Here is a 22254-nt window from a genome sequence, read left to right on the forward strand (position 1 = left end):
ATCTGCTTTGCCTCAATTGCTGAATCTACTTACCAGCCTCACTTGGGATCCATCTTCCCCATTGCCTGGGGCCCATCAGTGGCTGGCTTATGAGTTCTGGTCCGACTCCTTTGGCAGTTGCCATACACCCATGCTAGACAGGTACTTGCCCGATCTCTATTTCTCTTTGTCATAGAATTCAATGAAATGCTACAGCACAGACCTGGGAGCTGGATTAGGAAATCAAGGATATAGGAATGGGTAGAGGAGTTAGGGGTTATCAGTCAAAAGATGGTGGCAGAGAGCCTAACAGATACAGTTTTCTTTCTCCCTGGGTTTCCCTTTCTCTGGGGACTCGGCCAAGATCAACGTCTGCCAGTATAGACACCCGTACAGGTTACTTGATATGTCTTACTGGATCTCAATGAGGCAGTGGCCAGAGAAGTCAGGCAGCATCTTGTACGTTTCCCCTCCTTCCCTGCATCCCGTCCCTTCAAGCTCCTCTATCCTCCACATAAACGCAGCTCTTAATCCTTGCCTCAGCCTTTGTTCTCCAGGAAACCCAGGCTAAGATACTGATTGCTCCTGATTATCTTAAATATAGTAACGCCGTTTACTTTAACCCTTGCTTTCTGCTCAGAACCTATGCACGGACCTTGGAGCTTTGCCTGCTCACACGAATCTATATTCAGTTTGTACTGATGATTGTAAAAATATATATGCAGAAGACAGACTTTCTCTTCTTCAACTACAGATGAGTAATGTAATTTCTTTCCAACGATTAGAGATTTACCAGTGACACTGCTTGTTCTTGAGCACTTCTGGTATGTTCCTGCCTTTGAAATGCTGTGCCTTCTACATGAACAACTCTTCAACCAGATAGCCACATCTTTTACCTCCTTCAGGTCTGTGTTCAGTGGCTGTTGATCAGATTATCCCATAAAAATGCTAGAAGAGGGTATCAGAATGTACATATATATATATATATATACATATATATGTATGCATACTGTTTCCTCTAAAAAAAAAAAAGAATACCCCAGAGCCTACAGAGTACCTGGTTCATAAGACACTCAGCTAAGTGTTTGTTAAATGAACAAAATGAAAGGACTGGAGAGATGGCTCAGAGTTTAAGAGCACTGGCTGCTCTTTCAAAGGACCCAGGTTCAATTCCAAGAATACATATGATGACTGACAACCATTTGTAACTCTAGTTCCAGGGGATCTGATGCCCTCTTATACCATTTATTTCCAAGCACCAGGCATGCACATGGTGCACAGACATGCATGCAGGCCAAACATGCATTTACATGAAAAATAGAATGACAGAGAAAAAAAGAGTAATAAGTTAATCTGTTCCTTAATCAGTACATCAATGGCATGCAATAGATAGTAACCTTGTAATGTGTCAGCACAGATTCATTTTCAGTTTTGAGAAAAGAAATGTGTGTCTGTTGAGGAGGCCTGAATCAGGCCGACATGTAAGTTGATTGTATAATACAGTGAAAACTGTCCATTAATACGGAGAAAAGATCCTTATCATTAAATAGGACCTCAAAATATGCTACTACCCAACCTATCCTAGGCATGAACACAATGTAATACGGTAGTGCTGTTCCCAAGGCTTATCATCTTGCTTAGGCAAAATATTGCATAAAGTGATTAGACACGGCTAAGTGCTCAGTTGTAGGGACTGCAACTGAATTGCAGCAGTGGTCCAGGGACAAGGGAGGCATGAGACGCCAAACCTCTAAGTCCAGTTCTCTAACTCAGCTGGCCTGACAGCTGCCCTTGCCTTTTCCTCAGCCCAGTTCTCTCCTATAAAATGATGATTACTAAAAGGATTGAATGATGCAATGTACATTAAATGTCTCCCATAAAGATGAGTAATTCTAAGATTCTATTGCTCCACCTGTTAAGCAGCCACATAGGAGTGCTTCCACAGCGGTGGCAGGGCAGAAAGAATCAGTGGAGGAGATAGAGATGGAGACGATGATGGAGAAACAGATCCAGGAGCAGAGACAGAGGTACACAGCAGGTACCAGGGAGTGTGCTCCCAGGAAACAAGACAGGAGAAAAAGCAGAGAGGAGGGACACAGCCAGGTCACTTGAAGGGGGTCTTGGAATTTAAATCCAGCTGTGTTGCTGGGTTTTGAAGATCCTGGGGATGGAGTAAGAATGAAAAGAAAACAGGTGAATAAAGAGCAGGAGGAAGGGACGGTGGGGGGGAAGTTGAGAAGCAAATGTAAAGCCTGGCCATTGGACATAAATAGCTTTCTCATGTGTAATATTCTCTTAGAATTTATTTAAAGCATTGAGATGAGAGGACAGTTCAGAGCACTGGATTAATTCCCTTTTCTCTCTCCCCATCTCTTTCTCTCACCCTTTTATTAAGAAAATAAAAGAGACTTTGAAATATTAAGAGATAGTGGGATTAGAACCTTCTTCTCCCAGCCCCAGTCTTTCCTCCCTATTAATTTCCCCTTGATTAGAATTCTTTTTGAAGTATTTAAATATGGACAATGGGATAGAGAAGGGTGAGTTATTGAATATCAGTTAGGCAGTATTAATATTATCATGGCTTCCATTTTTATATAGACACTTCATCTATATGTATAGTTTCCATTAGGAATAAAGTAGACACTCCTTCTCCCCTTCCTCAAGTAATTATGATTTTAGAAAACTATAATGAAACTCTTAAAAGTTAATAGCTGACTTGTAAATCCTTGGCTTAAATTTTTTAATTTAAAATATAAGTTTTAGAACTCTAGAAAATTGAAAGTTTTTTTTTTTCTTGCTTGTCTTAAAAAAAAAAATACAAGAACTCCCTAACACTAACCTCTTGAACTGGGGAGGGCTTTTACTGCCTTCTCATTCTTAAAAAGAGGCCTCACTCTTTGGATGGAAGCTGGGGACCTGGGAGTCTTCACTTCTGGGTAATGTGGGAGGGTATTGGTGTTCAAAAGTCCTTCAGGAACACACAGGGGCTGTGTCCATGGGGAAAGCAGCTGCTCATTTTTCTTTAATAACCCAAGGCTCCCGGCTGTCTCACTTGACGTCCGCTTTCACGCTGACAGATTGGTCTAAAGGTACTTGTAGAACACAGTGAGGCTTTCAAAGTTCACAGAGAGTGCGAGTTTTCTGAAATGATTATTGTGGAATCCTTTGGGGTTTTCTAACGTTAAGGATCTACATCTTTTAAAAGAGAAATTCTTTGAGGTATAGAAATTTGTTAAGATTTTTAACATTAAAAAAAATTCTTTAAATGTATGTGTATCCTGTGTGGACACATATAAGTGAATGCAGGTGTCCGTGGAGGCAGGAAGGAACCATCAGATCCCCTAGAGCTGGAGTTATAGGAAGTTGTGAGCAGCTTCATGTCGATGCTGGGAACCAAACTCCCAGCCTCTGAAAGAGCAGCAAGAGGTCTTGACCTCAGCCAAGGCATCACTCCAGCTCTTACAGATGCTTTTGAAAACTTACAAATGTTATTGAATTTACAAATCTTATCCTTTCACATTGAGATCTCAAATGTTTATTTACTTTACAAGCAAGAAATCTTTATAAGTTCTTAACCCAAATACAAACTCTTCTAAATATTGTTATTTTAAAGATGATGTCTCCTTGACATACATGAAAACCAAATCCTTTCCAGCAATGTAAGACAGGACATAGACCCAGGGCTTATGTTGGAAGAGTTCAGATCCCTTTCAAATGTTGGAATGATGAAGTATAATAAAGGAGTGTTATGGGGCCTTGGGCAATGAAAGTGAGATAAGAAAGATAAGAAATTCTATAAATGTTCTTTGTGTCAAACTAAGCAAGAGAATACCAATTTGAGTGAGTGAAAAATTTGGCTGACATTTAATCTTAGCAGGACATGAGTAAATACTATGTGCCTCATGAGCTGTCTTCCTTCTAAATTGTTCTGCACCCTAGAACCATCCCATGATTAGATGAACGATGAGAACACCAAGTTCCAAAGCCACAGTAAAGAGTGGATGTGAAGCATGGACCAGAATGTGTGCCTTCTCCACCTTAGCTTATAGCCTGTACTAGTTTCTCTTCTCTTGCTGTGCTAAAACGCCATGTCCAAAGAGATTTATGGGTGAGCTCATTTTGGTTTATGGTTCCAGGAGGCCCATAATTATGGCAGAGGCATGTCAGCAGACAGCACGAGCAAGAACCCGGGAGAACACATCTTCAATGACAAACACATACAAAGAGAGAAAACTGGAATCGGGGTGAGACTATGAACTCTCAAAGCCCACCCTCAGCGATATATTCTGCCAACAAGGCCACCTCTCCTAAAGATCCCCTAATATCCCCCAAAGAGCACCACCAACTGGGGACCAAGTGTTCACACATTCGAGCCTATGGGGGCATTTCTCATTTAAACTACCAGATAGTCCCTGATACAGAGCTGTTCTCCAGCAGAATATTTTAACCAGAGCACTCTGGCCCATACATAAGACTGCACCTTCCAACAACTGACAACTTCAGAATGATGCTTCTAGACCTGCTTTGATAAATGGATGATCATTGACATCCTATGAAGACAATGTACTCAGCACTTAACAGACCTCCAGACCACAACTATAGTACATACTTTTTGTATGGAAATGCATAGGCCAAAAAGTTATGAATGTAGTTGATGTATTTCTTTCCTATGCTTCTGGACAATACAAACATTAAAATACTGAAAAGCCATCAGTCAGTAGGCATTAGTATAGGAGAATGCCTTAAATTAAAATTACCTGGGAATTTTCTGTCTTATATTCACACTGTATCTAGACCCCAGAGAGTTGGACACTATGTTGAGCTCAATGCACACAACATCCAAACACCCTCTGGGCCTTCCTCATTCTACTGAGCATCATTGCTTCTCTGAGAAGGTATTAGAAAAGATTAACTTCATAGGTGATCAACCTATGTGCAAGGATAAGGACCAGTATTTATTTTTTAAAAAACATTCTAGGTTTAAATTATATGGATTCTGTTCTGAGGCTCTTTTCCCATATTTTCTCTTCTAGTGTTGCATTGTAGCAAATCAGCCCTCATTGGAATACCTACCTAAGACTCTCCCCTGGAATGAAGTTGCTCACTCTCATGACTAGAAATTCCTAATCTTAGATTCCTGCTTGGCTGTCATCTACTGTCTCCCACGGAAATGAGAGCTTGAAAGTCCTGCAACTCAGGAAAGGGTGTTTGCCATTGTCATCTCTACAACTCCATATGCTGTCTTTGGGCAAGTATGCATGCCTGACTTCCTGGCAATAGCCAAAAAAAAGCATTCTGATGTTTCATGTTCAAAGAATCTTGGGACCCAGCTAATATAATCTTCAGACAAGGCATGAGAGACTTGGGATGAGAAAGAGGGTGTCCAAGGCTGAGGCTAATGGTATATAAACGAGGAGGACAGGGCCTGGGTGTCCCAGCCTTGGGATCTCTTCTGATTTTCTGTGCTTTCTTATTAGTATATTGGAATCCTAGCTGAATTGGAGAAGGTTTGTCATTACTCTCTTTCCAATAAGAAACAAATCAGGTACTAATGGTACAAGAGCTAATGTCAACCCAGTGCCCTCCAATATAGGCCAACATTCTTGTAGATTCAAAATAGGACCTAGAAGCTGCATCAGTCTTTGTTGGGGAATATTATTTTAAGGTGTGTTACTTTTGTTTATGTTGCATTTGTTTGACTCTGTGAAGCTGTGTTACTGTGCCTGTCTAAAACACCTGATGGTCTAATAAAGAATGGTGAGGCAAGAGAAAGGATAGGCAGGGCTGGAAGGCAGAGAGGAGAAATCTGGAAGGAAGAAGGAACAAGAGAGGGAGGAGGAGGACTTCAGGGGCCAACCACCCAGCTACACAACCAGCCACTGAATAAGAGTGAAAGTAAGGTTACAAGAGTAAGAAAAGGAAAAGCCCAGAGGCAAAAGGTAGAAAGGCTACTCTAAGTTAAGAAAAGCTGGTTAGAAACAAGCCAAGCTAAGGCTGGGCATTTATAATTAAGAATAAGCCTCTGTTTATGATTTATTTGAGATTGGGTGTTGGGCCCCCCAAAAGAGCAGAAACAAAAAACAAGTCTTTGCTTTCAGGACATCTCACAGAGTACTTCAACTTTTTGACTCAATAGGCTCCAGGTACATACATTCACAGAGCAACCCTTCCTTGAGGGATGACTGAATGTATGTGGCTTTTCTTTGGAAGCCCATAATTGTGAATATCTCTTTTTATCCATTAGAATCCAACTAAACTCATCTCTCTCTCTGTCTCTCTCTCTGTCTCTCTGTCTCTCTCTCTGTCTCTCTCTCTCCCCGCCCCCGTGTGTGTGTGTGTGTGTGTGTGTGTGTGTGTGTGTGTGTCACACACACACACATCCTTTTGTGACAGTGTTGGGAATTGAACTCAGGGACTTGTGAATGATAAGCAAGTATTCTGCTATTGACCTACATCCCTAACCCCTACCTTGTCCTCAAAGGAAGCCCTACCTAGATATACCACCACCATTTTCCTGGTACTATGGGTTCTACCAGCACCTGGCACTTATACTACATGACCTTGAACTTGATCATGATATTGTGTTATCCATCTAATATCAACCCACCTGTGCTAACTGTAAACTAAAGTTATATTCCAAGGTGCCAACATCCAGCTCTTATATACCTTCTGGTATGAGCAGGCATATGCTCAGTTTGATTCACCATAGAATGGCTTCAAACAATAGGCTAGCACAAGACTAAAATCAACCAGAGCTGGTTGATGCTGACCCAGGTTATTCTTCTACATCTGCATGCCTGCTTCTGTTTTTACCAAGCAGGAAATCGAGGCTTCATGAAACACTGAGGACACAAACCAGTAAACTCACTCATTTCTGGGATTCTTTAGGCTAAGCATCCTAAAGTAGCTAAATTCAAATATTTTGTCATAAATTGTATTTGCACACAATGTGCACAAATTAATCACTCCTGAATTTGGCTAACTTCAGTCAGACATCTTCCATCAAATCCTCCTAGCAGAAAGAAAAGAGAGGAGGGAGGAGAAATGGGAGGGGGGAGAGAGGGATGGACGGAGGGAGAGAGAGAAAGGCCTCATACCTAACAGATGACAGGCAGTGCAATACAAAGAGACAAGGAAAATTCCACAAAAGAAAGACCTTGGATTTCTTTCTTATTATTTGGTTTTGTAAAAGGTTTTTAAAGTCAAAGAATTAGGTAGGTAGCAAATTATACAACTGGAGGGAGACAGGGGCCAAAATATAACAATTGTTCCTGCGCAGGTTCTTTCCGCACATAGCAGAAAGGAAGAAATCTGAATGAGAAAGGCAGAATTATTCTTAAGACCTCTCATACTACAAAATCAGTTGGTGAACAGTGTTACTAGCTTGGAGCTAAAAAAAATCATTTCTGAAGTGCATGTTTAGAGTGTGTGAGTTTTTTTTAATGCAATAAAAATGGAAAGGAATTTGAGGTAAGGTGGGGGAGGCCCTTCTGCAACAGTGGCTGCTTCTGTCTTCAGGCTCTGGGCAAAGATGTTTCGTCCCATCCTTTCAGCAACCCATTATCAGGCCTCTCTCCTCAGCATTATTCTCAAGCAACCTTATCAGACACAAGCATCGGCCTCAGATGCTGTGACTGGAGTCTTGTAATTGTCCCCGTTAGAGCTCAATAGCACCTTGAACCATCAGAGCAATCTCAGCTTTTAAGGAAAGGTCTCCACAAGGAGAAGCGGGGAAGAGAATTTGCCTGTGGCTATGTGCGCTCTTTAATAGCTAACTCTCTTCTGTCCGCCTGCACCACAGAGCCTGTGGAGAGGCAACGAGTCTCTCTATTTATCACTCGGGTCTTCCTAGCAGTGCCTGTTAGGCAATGATCATATTATTTATGACCAGGTGTATGGTGCTGCTGGGGGTAGGGTGGGAAATGATTTCTTTAATGGGCCTTTCACAGATGTGGGAACTTGGGAGATCAAGGTAGGAAAAAATAAAAAAAAAAAAAGAATGTGAAGACACCAGCAAACCGTTTGCTGGTATGTGAGAGTCTGCACAGGAAAATAAAATTTATAGCACATATATATGTGTACATGATTAATTATGCAAATTGAGGAGTCAGGGGAGAGAAGTGTTCTTCAGGCATGTGTCTATCTGCAAGTAAGTAACAGAGTGTTGGCAGAAAGTTTGGCATAGACTTTCAACTTTTAGCACCCTCATCCCTTAGTGCCTCAAAAAAACATACTTTTTCCTGCTATAGAACTAACAGAAACTGGATTTATAACCAGAGGACTAATTTTCCAAAGTGAGAAAGTTCAGGACATGATCAGGAGTATCAGGCCCTCGGAAGGCTTGTTCTTGAGACCCAGCATTCTACAGTCGCCTTTCCCCACGCCTTAAACGCTACCATATCAACAGACTAGTTATGCCCAGTTATAACTCCGGAGTGCTAAGAACGACCCTTGCCAGAATCGCTCCTCCTGAGCTGTGTTCTAAATCGAGAGGCACGCTACAATAGTAGGAAGGTTGGTAAGCTTCCATAGGAGGTCAGGCTGGGAGTTCCCTGACTCAGCAGCCCTCTGGGCAAATGAGAAGGGACAGGCACAGGCAGGTAGGACGTTCTGGATGGAGCTTCTGGCCAAATGTCTGATCTGTTTATTCTGACTGGCTGTCAAAACTTATAGACACTGTTTCTCTAACCAACTGTAAGCTGGAGATGGTAACCAAGTCAGGGATCTCCTCAAGGGCCATTAAGAGAACAGTTCTGCCAAAAGGATTGAGACTTTTCCTCTCTCCATGGAACTTGCCATTCTTTTTGTAAGTGGCCCAGCTGGTAAAAATATGCATTAACAAGATTAAGTCCAGCTGCAAAGTACAGATGCCCAACCACAGTGACTTCAACACTGTGTGTTGTGAAGTCTGAGATTGGGATCTAGTGGATGCCATCCTTAGAGCATGGTGGCTAACCTCAGAGTTGTCTCCCATTTATAAAATCATGATTGTAGTCCTGGTAATCACATCAGAGTTCCAGTATGGAATCAAGGTATAGGAAAAAGGAAAGGAAGGAAAAGAAGAGAGAAGGTACAAAGAAAGGTGTAAAAAGGCACATGCCCAGTAACCCTCCCTAACACATGTGTCCTGGAAACACACATTGGTCAACAACTTCCATTGCTCAGGGCATCTTTACCCACCAACTTCAGACTGTATGTTCTTATCCAGAGTGGATATTAGGGAACAAATGGTCACTAATCTTGAAAAAAACAAACCTAGGACCATGGGACCAGGAAATGGAAGATTTTACCTAAATTGAGAGGATGCCTCTATCCCAGGAGACTTAGTCTCGGGTCCTGAAGAAAGACTTTGCAATGGGCAAGGCCAGAGTCCAACAACAAGAACAGAACCATCACAGGTAGTCCTTGTTGGCATGGATTTCAGATCAGTGGGTTATGTACCCTGCCCTCTCTGAGGCCAATGTATGTAACAACTCCAGACTCGTGTTACCTGGTATCCCTGTGTCCATCTAACCATTGGAAGGCAAGCCCAAGCTCACACTACATGTCCATTTCTTCAGTAGCAACTGATTCTTGAAAGCCCGTGTTTGGCCAAATTATCCTCTTAGATTTCCTGCAGTAACTAGCAACCAAGGATTAGGCCTATTTGTGCCCTATATCCATCAGGCCTATTCAGTCCTTCTGAGTTTGCAGTCTGGTAGGACTTGCTTCTGCTTAAATTCCAGCCTGGACTCAAGTTCCAGGATCATAGCTCTACACTTACTTTCTATGTCTAAACCTTCACCTTGGACCTTAAATTCTTTCCATAATTCCTGGATATGGACTTGCCTTCCAGAACCTCTCACTGGCAACAGTTCAGTCATGCTCAGTCCCTGAGACCAGACCTTCCTAGCTTTGGAACGTGAATCTCCATATCCAATCTTCCATGCCCAAGCTTTGGTAATAGATAATGGCACTCTGTCTTGGTTCCTGAAATGAATAAATGATTGTTTGTGGTCACTGCCAAACATCGTTATCAATTTGAAGTATTTCTAGACGATTCTCATCAGGAAAGTAGCTGTTAGCTTTTGGCCCCTAGGAAGGAAGTCTGTTCTGCTGTGGTATGCATCTTGTTTAGTGCCTACTTCAGAGTAAAACTAGTTGAGCACCACTTAATAGAGTCAAAATTCTGATAAGTGGACAGATGTAAGTACTAGTGTGAAAAGTGCCTGGAGGACCAGCCATATGTATCATAACATAACTTTACATTTCTATCAATGATAACAGAAGTTATTTCCTTCCAAGCCCATCATCTCTACATTATAGAGTAAAAAATGCCCCCGGCACAGCTGAGATTTCCTGTATATACCTGATTTAAGCTCTCTATAAGAACCTAATACTTTAGATAAGCCTTTGAACTTGAAATATCCAAATTATGCTTTTATATCTTGTTTCATTGTTCATTAAATATCTCGAGGAGACCAAGATTTTCTTTCTGGCTGACAGAGTTGATAACATAGAATTGAGGATTAACTTGTCTAACAGAGAAATCTAGAAAATTCCAAGAAACCTTGGGCATGCAATAGCATCGTTGTCTTCATATAAAATTCATTATTAAGCACCTACTTATGTATGGTATTTCTGTGTTCATGGTGATTTGTACAATGCTTATCATATCTTCTCCACTCCGCCCTAAGCCCAATATTCAAACACAGCCCAGCTTCTTATCTCCATCTCATCTGAAGAAGGAGAAATGAGCCTTCGTCTACAATTGGAGTGGTCAGAAAGTAGGTACTAAGCCATGAAGAGAGAAAGGAGGGCTGCTGGATTCAGCAGCTCCCACCTTCCCTTTCACACCAACCTTGTCTTCTTTGCGATTCGGTGAAATAAGGAGACTCACAAAAAAGCAATGTGGCTGAGACTTCCAAGTGTCATCATGTACGCTCTGCTCAGCTAATGCTGATCGTGAGGTGAACAGATGTCTAGCAGTGACCACAATTACCAAGTTTTCCCGTTAGTGCTGCATGTCACATCCTCAGTGTCTTCTTTCTGTGTGGAAGGCCGACAATAAGGACCCAGAAATGTAGGACTTTATGATTATTCCTGCCTCCCTGGCTCAAAATGCTATAATCGTGTTCATTTTTCAATCCACAGAGTGTCAGTAGTTGGGAAGCCTCTACCACATCCTTCAGTTGGCTTCCTGATCAACATAGCCACCCAAACAGCTGGAGAGTTCTGGTGTGAAGGCAGAAGCACACAGACTAAAAGTTCCTGTAAATGTTCAATGAACATGAATGTTTAATTGTCCCAAGGTTCCACCCGTGGGCCCTGAGTACAGAGTCTCATCACCACAGGGAGCAAGGATCTGGAGGGAAGGAGGGTAGGGATCCCTAGGGAGGGGTCTAGCACCACCTCAGTCTATAGCTGTAGGGGATGCATCCCAGCTCCATAGCCAATCCCAAGAATACAGTGTCCCACAGCTTAATAAAAGAGACCAAGGTAGAATGGTAATTCTTTCCTGCTTAAATCCATCATGCCATGGTTATTAATCAGAGAACAAGAGGCCACATGAACACCTAAACCAACTCAGTGCCCTTAACAGCTCTTCCTCCTTCACACTCTAAAAATACCCTCTGCCACACTCCTCCCTTCCATGACGACATACTTCTTTCCCACTGATGATATGGACCATGTGCTTGGATCTCATTTTTAATTTCATCCACAAAGTTATTCTCTCAGATTACCATTGTATCTATGCCCACAGCCAAGACCACAGCTCAGCCTAGGCTCCAGGGCTTGAGATCCCAGCTTCATGTTTAGACTGAGTAGAATTTCAAAGTGCGAAACCAAAACCAGAAGCTAAAACATGAGGACTCTAAAAACACCTTGGGCCACCTCATTCTGTTTTAATCTGGAAAACTGAATAGCAGCATCAGAGCGTTATTAGATCTCTATCTTTTGTGAGTCAAGGGGAAGGGTAGAACGTGTTGCCTTATGTGCAACTATGAAGTAAAGCAAGCCTCCAAACAAAGGCAGATAGGTCCAATAGAAACCTAAAGCTGGGAATCACAGACCCATGTAGGTGAGAAAGTGGTCACTTCAGTGGCAAGAATCATGGGCTCTCAGAGAGAAGCACTGGCTAACTAGAGCAGCTACAGGCCATAGTTACTATTCTCGATGCTTTGGGCACCCCTTTTAGTGTCTTGGCACCTGGTCATTGAGTTGCACCATAGTCTTTAACCTAGTTAGATTGCTTCTGCATTTCTACCACTCTCCCTTGAGCTCAGAGTCACTCACACCCATTAAATGCCCAACTTGGAGCAGAGGACTATACAGACTTGCTGGTCTCTGGAATCTCTTGGCCAGAGAGGCCAGACTCAATTTATCCCCACTGTGGCTTAGAGGGATATACCTTCCATCTTTGCTGGGTCTTTATAGCTCCACATACTTATCTATATCTTTCAGAAAAGCCATGAGAAAGAATGTGACCATAATACCATGTTCCTCAGAGCTCTGTAAAAGAAATATCTCACAGATCCCACACCATGGCCCACAGTAAATTTGCATTTCAGAGCACTTTAAAGAAGTCAAATGGAGTTCAAGCAATTCACACAATTAATATTTATACTTTAAAAGAGACAGAATTATCAGGTTTCTTGCAAATTCTAGACAGTATGCTAGACACACCCATTGTTAGAATTTACAATTTAATGCTTACTTAGACTTCACACTTAGACTTCATTCGGGGGTTTTTTGTTTTGTTTTGCTTTTGTTTCTGTTTTTTTTTTTTTTTTCTGATCGATGATGGGACTAAGAGTGAGAAAGTTCAAATAATTTGCATCATCTTACCATGCTAAGAAGTAGCCTGGCCAGTATTCAAACTACCTGACTTAAGTATGTTCATTCCTTGACTCTGTATTCCATGATGGGTACGATCAAGTTCAAACTGATGCTATGACGGTATTGCCCACCGACATTTGCCTACCTGTCTGCATCCAACACTAAAGAACAAGGGTCTTCACCTTGTGAAACATAATGATCCTAGTGAACTGATAGTAGTTAAGGCAATACTTCTTAACTTTCCTCTAAACTCAAAAAAGATGGAGATCTAGTAACACTCTGAGGCTACTGTTCAGTTTTTCCAGATTAAAACAGAATAAGGTGATTTTAGATTCTTGATTTGCCTGACACACAGGGACATTTTGTATCTTTTCACTAATTAAGAAAATGCCCATTGGCTTGCCTACTGCCTGATCTTATGGAGGTATTTTCTTAATTGAGGTTCCCTCCTCCTGCACACTCAGCAATCAGTTTCTATGGCCTTCCAAGTGATGCACCTGGAATCTGAGGATCACTAGCCTGAGATAAAAGGGGGAACCAATCTTTGTTAAACATTTATTAAGCACTGAGTCTCAGCTTTTCTGCTAAGAAAATTTAGCCTGCTATGTTCAGAGGTTGTAATACTGTGGCTACCAAGAGGACAGAAAGGATCATGTTGAGGAAAAACTTCTCGGTGGCTGTTGTTTCTATTGCCAAATATCTACAGGATTTAAAAAAAAAAAAAAAGTGGCATAACTAGCAATCCGGAGCAAGATAGCAGAGCATCCCTCCTGGGGCACAGGGGTGGGGTGTGTGGGAATTGTGGACTTTAAGGTAAAAATGGGTCCTTAAATATTTGATTTTCTTTCCAGTCACTGGCCACCTTTCTATTTGGTTTGGGGCTGAAATTAGACAGCTTGTAAGTAACTGGAGAGGGTGTTTACCCAGAGAATTAGTCCAGCTTTCTTTGTGCGGGGGATTAGCGCCAAGCAGTGGATGAGGCTCCGTTTCAGGTTAGAGGGGTTCCGGGTTTGCTAGCTCCAGGCCAGGACTAATTATCATAGGATGGGGGCCATTAAAGGGCTTAACTACCAACGCCCCCCTTCCAGTGCCGGATTAGCCTTTCGCCTGCAGCTCTGGGCCGATAACCATTCCCAGGTCTGTCTGCCCCGGGTGGCTATGTGAGCCCCCAAACGGCAGCTACTTAAGAGTTCCCACTGCACAGCACGTGGACAGACTGGAGGGGGGGCACTCCACCTGTGCAGATGTAGCATAGCTCTGGTGCAGGTGTGGCAGCAGCATCCCAAGAGACCAGGCAGGGAGCAGGGGCGTGGCTGACCCAGCCAGGAGACAAGGTTGTGGGAAATAAAACCACCCCCACTCCCAGCCCTCCCCTCCCCACTCCATTGACCCCCACCCTCCCACCCCCATCCCACCCTCACCCCCGCCTGGGATGAGGCAAGTAAATTGCTTCACTTTCCAGAATCTCCAATAAGAAATCAAAACAAAGTTTTCTCTAGTGAAAGGGCTTGGAGCCTGGGTATCCTGGCTCCATTAAGGACACAGTGTGAGAGCTGACAAGGGAGAGTCAAGCGGACAAACCTGCTGGGATGATGGGGCTCACAGCACTTCTTTTCCTTCTTCCAGAACTTTCCAACAGGAAGACCACGTTTTTTGTTGGTAGCATTACTGGAGGAGGGAACAAAAACAGGTTTGAGGAGCGTTTACAGTCACTGTGTGGTCCAGGACACCAAAGCTCAGATTGCTACCTTTCCACTGTCGGCCTCCAAAGATAGGTTGTTTGGGGCAGGTTGACCTCTAACTCAACATGTAGTCCAGCAAAATCTTGAACTCCCCCTGGTCCTCACGCCTCCACCTCCCAAGTGCTGGGAATATAAGCATGCACCACCATGCCTGCCTCTTGGGGTTATTCTGGTTAGAGAAACTCTGCTTTCAAAAAGTACATAAATGGTGGTTACCAAAATAATACAGACAATTTTGGGTTGGTAGAAATATGGGTGATCTTTTAAATTTTCTGTGTGTTTGCAAAAGTCTGTAGTCAAAACGTACAAAATATTAAACCAAACCCCACACCACTTAGACTCTTGTTTTATCCCTTTGTATGGGTAGAGAGGTCTCATATTGCCCAGGACCACTCTTCAGGTATGTGAAGTAATCACCCGGGGCCGAAGCATTGCATAGAAGGGCTTAGAGAAAAAAGCTGGCTCGGAAGTGGAACCTGAATTGTGGTCTTCAGGTCTACATTGCTGCTTCATTTTTCCATGAAGACAACGAGATTATGAGGGCTGTTTAATAAATCTCAGTCAGTCAACTATGGTCACTGGTCATAATCACTCCAATTATTCTGGTTAGTTTTGTGAAATCAGCTGCTGTGGGATGCCTTTCTGTATGTTGTTCCCATTGGTTAATAAATAAATAAACTGCTTTATCCTATGGCAAGGCAGCTTAGAGGCAGGCAGGAAAGGCAAGAGACAGGAAAGAGAAAGGTGGAATCTGGAGAGACACTAGCTAGCCGCCCAAGGAGCAACATGTAATGGGACTCAGATAAAGCAACAGAACACATGGCAAAACACAGATTACTAGAAACGGGTTAATTTAAGATATAAGAACGAGCTAGCAAGAGGCCTGCCATAGACCATGCAGTTTGTAAATAATGTTAAGCCTCTGGATGATTGTTTTATAAGCGGTTACAGGACTGCGGGGCTGGGAGGACCAGAGAAACCTTCTACTACAATCAACTTTAGTAATTTGAAAACATACCAAGAATATTTTCAGTTGCCAATTTACTTTATAAACACTTGAAAATAATCTGGACATGGAAAGGATTCCACAATATGTGGAAACTCTGGATCTCCATTGTAGCAAACAGAAGCAGCACAGTGGGTTGAATCTGTAGATGTAAAGACCTTGCCCATGCTGCATTTGGCACTCAGTTAGTCACAAAGCACAGGCCCTCACTGACATTTTGCCAAGTGATTAGCCCTTTGTGATATGCTTTCTAGGACATGCCAGTTTTGATTCTGGTTTATGAGTCCAGGAGCTAAGAGCAATTCAACTCAATTCATTAAACATCAATTGAGTGCCTACAATGTGGTACCCACCATGCCAAAGGATGATAAGGCAAGGTCTTGCCAAAAACAGTGAGCAAGAGGCAGCTCATCCTAGAAGACTTGGAACAATTATATGACAGTGTCCCTATGACCTTACCAATCTGCTCACATCCCACCTCCAGGCTCTATGGAGGATTCAGCTGACTGAGCTCAATACAATCCAAAAGTTAAAATAGTGAGTAGTGTTTCTGGAAAATTGCCAGTCTCTGAGGTTTGTTTTCATCCTGTGCATTGTTAAGCAAATAAATAAACAACAGAACTGAAAAGAATAGAATGTACTTTGGCTATTATTTCAAAAAACAAAATACAAAAATCAGGCAATGGTAAGAAAATCAAAGTCAGAATGAACTAGTGTTGACTATTGAACATAATCATATTTGCATCCCTTTAGTGAATATTTGTTGAGCAAATTCCATACAAAGGAATAGTACTTGCTATTATAGAACTGAAAAAAAATACAAAGAATAAAAGATGAACTCTAGACTCTTGTGGTGGTTTGAATAAGCATGTCTCCCACGGGTTCAGGTATTTAAATGGTTGGTTCCCATTGTTGGAACCCTTTAGGAAGGATTTGGAGATATGACCTTATTGGAGGAAGTGTGTACTGAGGGCAGGCTTCCAGGTTTCAAAAGCCTGACCTGTTTCTTTCTGCCTCATGTCTGTGGATCAGGATGTAAGTTCTCATCTACTGCTCCATTGCCCTGCCTGCCTGCATGCTGCCATGCTCCCTGCCATGATGATCATGGACTCTAACCCTCATGGAGCTGTGCACCCCAATAAACCCTTTTATCAGTTGCCTTATACAAGGTGTCTCTTCACAACAATAGATAAGTGACTAAGACAATATTTTGGGTTGAAAAGTATACATAAATAATTATAATCAAAACTAGGCTATGATAACTACCAAACTACGAAGTGCTGTAGAAATTTGAAGGAAGGTGATGTAACAGAATCTGAGATGGGTTCTGAGAGATGGAATGACTTGAATTGGGCCTGTTCAAGATTGCAGAATAAATAATTCTTCTAAGTTTTTCAGGTCAGGTGTTTTATCACAGTGACAAAAGATGAACAACACATAATAATGAGAGCAGAGCATGCATTGTCACACGTGGAGATACGGAAAACAAACCGAAAGAGCAGCAGAGAAAAGGCAAAATGCCTGAAGAGCATAGCTATCAGATTATGAGGAGCCCAGGACAATTCACAAAGGTGAAAAGAATCTTTTATTCTAAGAGTTTTCTCTGAAAAGAATACTGCGCATGCTTTAGAAAAAGAACTTTTTTAATAGGTATGTATGTATGATATGCCTTTGCATGGATGTGTCCACATATGTGGGGCACACATGTGTCGGATATGTCTGTGTATGTCTTTGCATGCATGTGGAAGCCCAAAGTTGGTATCAAGTATCTTCCTAGGACACTCTTCATTTGGTTTGTTGAAGCAGGATCTCTCACTGAACTCAGAGCCCATGGACTTGAGTTAGTCTAACTGTCCAGCTTGTCCTAGGATCCCCTATCTCTCACTCCTGAGTACAGGGATTACAGGCAGCCACTACGCCTACATGGCTTTTACATGGGTCTTGGGAATCTGAACTCCAGTCTTCACACTTACACAACAAGTGCTGTATCCACTGAGCCATCCTCTGAACCCAGATAAAAGGAATTGAATCCACAAGGAGTGCATAATGGAAGGGACATTGATGTTTGCAGAAAATGATAAATATTTTGGCAAATTCAAAAGTATTGACTAAATGAAACAATAATAATTATACAGGAAAATAGTAACTGCATGACAGAGAGAGACAGAAGAGGAAGAGAATATTAAACAACAATAATTAAAGTAAGGAAATTGAAATTGGTGCATTTTTGCATTGCTCACAATCAGAAGTATTGCTCAGTTATTTTCTGTGAACTCACACAAGTGCCAAAAACACAGGAATAGAAGGCAAATTTTCTAAAGCATTGTAAGGAGAAGTAAATTCAAAGAGCTCACTTTAAAAGATAGAAAAAAGAAATAAAAATAATTAAATAAATATAACAATTAGAGTAAGATTACAAAATTAAAGTATTTAAAATAATAGATATAAATGTATACCAATGTGATTCTGTATGTAAAGGAGAAAAGCTGAGACTCAAGAGCACACTTTGAAGAACAAATATTACAGATCAAAAGACACTTTAAAACAGTTACAGAAATGTTAAGAATATTGGTATGGAAATAGATGCTTCAAATCAAATGCTGGGGAAATGAAAGGCAACATAATTTTGCTAACATAAGAAAAAGGCTTAATGGTTAAAAAAAAAAAAAAAAGATTCAGGGAATCTATAGAAAATGGTTAAAAGAACAATTCAATGGAAAGATAAAATAACCCTGAACCCAATTTCAACTAACCATCTTAAGTCACAAAACAAATTAAGCAAATTAAAAGCAGAGATTAAAATCCTTTACATTGTATCTCGATTCTCAGTAATTAATGTATCAATTAGACAAAAGCATTGGGGATACTGAAGTGTTACTAATATAAATAAAACCTTGATTTTAATTGACATGTAGTTTTACACCCAACATCTCCACAATGTGTGACCATTTCATGCATATGTGGGACATTCATAAAGATTGACTGCACATGGGCCATGAAATAAGCCTGAGTGCACTGAAAATAATATTGTCTATAAAACATGTTCTGACCAAAAAGAACAAAACATGATAAAAAGAAGTCATGGTGGTTCATGCCTGCCAGAACTTGGGAGGTGAAATCAGAAGGATCAGGAGTTCAAGTCAGCTTCAGCTACATAGCAAGATCAAAGCCAGCCTGAGCTTCATAAGATCCTGTCTAAAACATCTCACACATATAAAAGTAATAAAACAATAAATCAGTAAGGGAAATGTTATAAAATCTTAAATATCCTGAAATTTATATAAAGATACAAATAAATGTATCATAATAAAAATATTTAGAGCTAATCAAGAGAACAAAAACAAAAATTTAAATAGTTAATAAAATAATACAAATTTTAAAAAGAAAATGAAACAATGTATCCTTAAGATTAGGCTGCTAGAAAATGGATGGAACTAGAAAAAATCATCCTGAGTGAGGTAACCCAAACCCAGAAAGACAGTCATGGTATGTACTCACTCATAAGTGGATTCTAGACGTAAAATAAAAAACAATCAGACCACAACCCATAGAACCATGGAGGCTATATATATAGCATGGAGGTCCCTAGGATGACTGTGGCTTATAATAAATTTCGGTTTTACTCAATTATTGGAAAAAAAAGTAGCCAAACGAATGGAAACACATCAACTATGAACCAAAGGCTGAGGGGCCCCCAGCTAGATCAGGCCCTCTGAATAGGTGAGACAGTTGATTGGCTTGATCTGTTTGGGAGGCAACTAGGCAGTGGGACTGAGTCCTATGCTCATTGCATGAGTTGGCTGTTTGAAACCTGGAGCTTATGCAGGAACACTTGGCTCAGTCTGGGAGGAGGGGACTGGACCTGCCTGGACTGAGTCTACCAGGTTGATCTCAGTCCTGGGGGAGGCTTTGCCCTGGAGGAGGTGGGAATGGAGGGTGGGCTGGGGGTAAAGGGAGAGGGTGGGAGAGGGGAGAACAGGGGAACGCATGGCTGATATGTAGAACTGAATGGTATTGTAAAAAAAAAAAAAAAAAAAAAAAAAAAAAAAAAAGATTAGGCTGCTAGAGTAAGACTTCAGAAAGCCACAGCCTTAAGTTTCTGGGCAATGATGGTGGATTTGCCTAATTTACCTTAAAACCACTTGAAAATTGACCAGTAAGGTTGAAGTGAAAGGCAAAAGGTAAGGCAGCAATGTAAGATTACCAACTGGCCACCTCAGGAGGTGCAACCCCCTTAATACCAGAGGTGTGCCAAAACAGTGGAGATCTGCGGAGTCAATATCCCCAGATGAAGGAAAGTCGGGGGCACAGACATTTTCGGCACTACCATTTCTCTTGCGGCATTTACTAATTTGAACATTGTGAATGAAAAGATGAAAGCTACGCAGAGAAAAGTGGCTGAGAGGGTCAGAGTGAGCAGAGCTTTTAGCAGGTTTGTGGGGCTGGGAGAAACAAAACATCTTTTACAAAGGACAAGAGGCCCTCCTAATGAAGTCTCAATTTTCTCCTGAAAACCTGAAGGATTAGTCCTTGGGAATAAGAATGAATTAGCAACATAGGAGCCTATAAAAGGAACCAACACAAAGGGGAAATGCCACAAAATACCAGAAGAAAACTATGACCTATTACTTATCCTTTTAAACTATAGCCCTAGTAAGAGGTTAGGCTAGGGATATTTTCAGTTATTTCTAGTATCAAAATCTTACACCTGCCTGGACCTTTTCTCAAAAAGACAATGGAGCATATGCTCCATCAAAATAAGGAATATAAAATTAGGGATTCAAACAGATTTGTGGCAGGAGAAAGCCCCTGAATGACAGTCACAGGAGTTCTTGGCAGGGCAGTGAAGGAGTGGGGACAGCAGTCTAGACTGGAAGAGGTTGGAAGTCTTTAGAGGTATTTATATAGGAAGGTAGAATTAGTGTGTGGTGTGCCTGCAGGTACCAAGAGAAGTTTTAGATCGCTGGTTGGGAGGACAAATTAGAACTAATAGACAACTAAGCAAATAAGAAAACAAGAAATCATAAAGTCCAGGCATAAATGCAGGAAAATGACTCTTATGCTACAAAATAAATACTTGGTTTCTCTGCCAAGGAAATTAGATAATACTATAATTCCACTACTAAATAATAGAGATTTAACCAAGTAAAAAATGAGTTGTATGTAGAGGTTTGAGTATAGAGGACAGGAAAGGGTATAAAAGAGTGATGAATCTTCAGTTTTCAAAGAAGAAAGTGACAAGTAGTGTCTGGAAATGAAAAAGTTGAAAGTAGCAATATAATCACATCCTCCAGAGAAATGAAGATTTAAAAGGTACCTTAGAAGGCTAAAACAGATGTGTGGTCTTGAAGGAGGAGCATATGGATATTCTCGCTTGCTTGCTTGCATGCTTGCTTTTTTACAATGACTTCTGGAAAAAGTCATCTCTCTAGTTATATAAATTTTTATTTGATAAACATTTAAAAGGAAAGCATGGAGGTGAAGAGATGGCTCAGTGTTAAGAGTGTGAACTACTTTTGCAGAGGGCCAGAGTCTGGTACTCAGCACCCACATCTGGTGACTCACAACCACCAGTGACTCCAGCTGCTGGGGATCTGACACCTTCTTCTGGCCTCTGTGGGCACATGGACACAAACAGATACACATACACATAAATAAAACAAATAAACCTTTAAAAATTCTAAGCACATAGCTAAAAAAATTGGAAAGTTAGCAGTTTTTAATGCCACTGGATATGTGTATATATTATTTACTGTATATACTGTAAAGTTAAGGGCATATGTGATATATAAATGTCCAACTGTCCATATTCCACACTTAGGTCACAAATATGGCATACTCTACTTACCTTTTTTCATTTCTTTTCTAACAATAAAGCTTAAGCAGATGTCTACTACCAAGCACAAAACTACATTCTTGTTTGGTGGTGGCTGCATGGCATTCCATTGTAGAGATTTGCTGTCTTTTACTAATCAGAGATACAGTAATAGACTTATGTCCCCCACCTTTTTTACTTTTGTACACAATTATTAAACTTAAAACTTATTTATGTAGTATGCATGCACATCTAGAAGTTAAACTCATACATAAAATCATTGAGTTGAGCCTGCCAAACTTCCCTCGGAAGAATTTGCATTGAGTTTCTACCTCACTTGACAGTTGTGAAAATATTTACTTTCCAACTATTCAGTATGTTCAAAAAGTTTGATATGACAGATAAAGCAAGGTATCTTGCTTTTATTTCAATGCATGGGTTTATGATTATATGTCAGGTTGTGCTGACCATCACATATATCCTCTGGTTGTTTATTATTATTTTTATGAGTTCATAGTTTATGTCTAAAAATTTGATCCAAGTAATTTATTTAATGTAATAAATAATGGAGTAACTGGGGCTTACTTTGTTTCAAATGGTTAGCCAGTTTCCATAACATCATTTGTTGATAGTTCTATCACTTTTAAACTAATGCATAATGCCACATTTCATAAATCAGATTCCTGTGTGTGCCAGGATCTCTCTGAACTGTCTTTTCCAGTGATGTTTGCTTCATGTGCTAATACTACATAGTTTTAATTATAGTGAATTGTATGCTTACTATTTGGCAAAAAAAAAAAACCTTATAACTAATTTTTTTATTTCAAAAATTTCCAGTTGTCTTTCTTTTACATTGTATTTCTTTGCTGTGAGTTCCTTTCTTTGTGTTTGAT

The sequence above is a fragment of the Peromyscus leucopus genome, chromosome 7, assembly GCF_004664715.2.
Source record: "Peromyscus leucopus breed LL Stock chromosome 7, UCI_PerLeu_2.1, whole genome shotgun sequence".
NCBI lineage: Eukaryota > Metazoa > Chordata > Mammalia > Rodentia > Cricetidae > Peromyscus > Peromyscus leucopus.